This window comes from Scylla paramamosain, chromosome 2 (genome assembly GCF_035594125.1).
Source record: "Scylla paramamosain isolate STU-SP2022 chromosome 2, ASM3559412v1, whole genome shotgun sequence".
In the NCBI taxonomy this organism is placed as follows: domain Eukaryota; kingdom Metazoa; phylum Arthropoda; class Malacostraca; order Decapoda; family Portunidae; genus Scylla; species Scylla paramamosain.
In genome coordinates this window covers 7,210,001-7,212,500 of record NC_087152.1, presented here as the reverse complement: position 1 = coordinate 7,212,500, position 2,500 = coordinate 7,210,001, and the positions used below count along the sequence as shown (strand labels likewise).

General features: G+C 40.9%; 1 protein-coding gene across 1 annotated transcript in view; it reads left to right on the top strand.

Annotated features, from left to right (window-relative positions):
• The window catches only part of LOC135109425 (octopamine receptor Oamb-like), a 245,230-nt gene extending 244,014 nt beyond the window's left edge, over nucleotides 1-1,216 (top strand). Inside the window, exon 4 of the mRNA XM_064020824.1 lies at nucleotides 1-1,216. This exon is cut by the window's left edge and continues 4,826 nt beyond it. The gene's annotated coding sequence lies outside the window, so the exon portion shown is untranslated.
• The last annotated feature ends 1,284 nt before the right edge of the window (nucleotides 1,217-2,500 follow it).

Genomic DNA, 2,500 nt, shown 5'->3' with positions numbered 1-2,500 from the left:
CACACACACACACACACACACACACACACACACACACACATACACTTCACACAAACGAATCTCACATCTCATTTAGTATACACACTACAACAAACACTTTATAAAAGTCAATACGAATCAGTAATCAAAACTTAACACGAAAAGGTTATCCCCAAAACAAATAAATAAATAAATAAATAAAGCTTGCCAAAGACCACATCCCTTGAAGACCTAAGGCGCAGTCGTGAACGAGGAACAAAGAAAGGAAATTAAGAAAGCGATATTGAGGTAGAAGAAAAAAAAATAAAAAGTCTGTGTTTATTCTCGCTTGGAACCTTTTAACCCATTCACTTACTGCCGGACATATCTTTTTTCCCCATAACCATGTACGTGAAACTTTTCACGGCTTTTATTTTGTATGCTACAGTGTTTTAATTAAATAGTTACATGTGTAGTACAGGAAGACAAAAAAATTAGTCCGTTTTTCTTTTCTGTGCCTCCATGCGAATTATCTTTTTTTACAGTGCTTATTTTTCTTTTTTGTGTTACAGTCTCTTAAATAGTTTTGTAGTGTAGGAAAGACAAAAATAAACCCTTTCATTCTTTTCTGAGTCTCCATGCAAACTATTTTTTTTTTTTACGGTACCCTGAATGTAAGGAGAAAAGATGACCATAACAGTAAAAAGAGTGAAGCACAGAAAAAATAAAATAAAACAAACCCTCTTTTTTCAAATCTCCATACAAACTACTTTTTTTCACAGTGGCCTGAATGTAAACAGAAAAGATGATCATAAAAGTAAAAAGGGTGAAACATAGAAAAAGAAAACAAAATAAAATAAACCTTTTTCTCTTCAAGGCTCCACACAAACTACTTTTTTTTTTTCTACAGTGGCCTGAATGTAAACAGAAAAGACGATCGAAAGATGAGCGCAACGGTAAAAGTATGAATCAGCTCCCACTCCTGCCACGAGGCCTCCCTGTGTCCTTATCGCCCCCGCAGGATCCCGTGTCGCGCCTATCCGTTCATTCTGACATGCCTGTCCTTCTCATTGTTCATTGTCTGTTGTTCACATATGTTCATCGTGCGTTCATTATCCCGTTCACTGTTCGTTTCCTCCTGTTCAACGGCGTGTTCAGGTGTCAAGGCAAATGACTCTATTTATCTGTTCATTGTAAAAGTACAAGAATGACCTTGGAAGTTAGAGAGAAAATACTAAATAAACGTGATTTTAGACCATTCATGTTTTTTTTTTTTCCCTTTGCCTAGTTTTTTATATTGTATGTGTGTGTGTGTGTGTGTGTGTGTGTGTGTGGTGTGGGTGGTAGTAGTAGTAGTAGTAGTAGTAGTAGTAGTAGTAGTAGTAGTAGTAGTAGTAGTAGTAGTAGTAGTAATATAACACAGTAACTCACACATAACTCTTCTGAACGAACGAAAACAACTGACGTATATTTCAAATACAACAAAAATATCACTCTCACTAAAGCAAACCCAGTAAGACCAGAAAGGAAGGAGAAAAATCAAGAGTAAGAAGAAAGAGCCAACGAGGCACCGACGACACACCACCTGATCTTCGTGACATCAAAGGGACGAGGCTGAGGAGGAGAAAAACAGACACAAAAATAGACATGGAAGAGGACATTGGTCAAAGGAAGGCGACAGATGGAAGGAGAAAAATCAAATCAGGGCGAGGCTTTGTCACTGAGGGGCGTGGAATTAAGTACTACAGAGGGGAAAGGGAAATTAGTAAGAGAAATAGGGAAATACGAGGGTGCGCTTAGTCAAGGGAACATAAAATGAGTAGACAGTGAAGGGAGAGGGACTTGGAAGTGCGGAAAAGATATGGACACGGAGGGGAAATTGAGGAGGCTTTATCTATGAGAGAGAGAGAGAGAGAGAGAGAGAGAGAGAGAGAGAGAGAGAGAGAGAGAGAGAGAGAGAGAGAGAGAGAGAGAGAGAGAGAGAGAGAGAGAGAGAGAGAGAGAGAGAGAGAGAGAATAGCCGTAAGTAGCTACCGAAAGAGAGATGCAGACACCATTCCCAGGCTGGCGCAGGAACACATCTTAATTGCCAGTAATCGTGTCACGCCGAAGAGGGTGCCGGAAGGGGACACGAGAAGCAAACACCGGGTCCGCCTCTTCCCTTCCTTTACGCCTTTACTTCCTTTACGCCGTCCTTCCCCAACCTCTCCCTCAAGCCTGTACTAAAGTTGTCCTCCTCAACTCAGTCCTCCCCCTTTCACTCAGCCCCTCAGCCCAGGACCCTCCCGCGCACCGCCCCAGCCTCTTCTACTGTATAATGGTATCTACAAATCTCAGATTACCCCCCCCCCCCCTTGGAGTTTTCCCTTGACGTCATCTCCGCTGTGGGATAATGATGGCATGGTAAATTATTGGTAAGGATGACTGATGGTTTTACTTTGATGGATATCTTGTCACATTGCAGTGTTGCTTAGTCCTTTGACTGATAATTGTAATATGTCACCTATTATTTAAGTGATCTTTCTAGGTCCTACTGAACTAT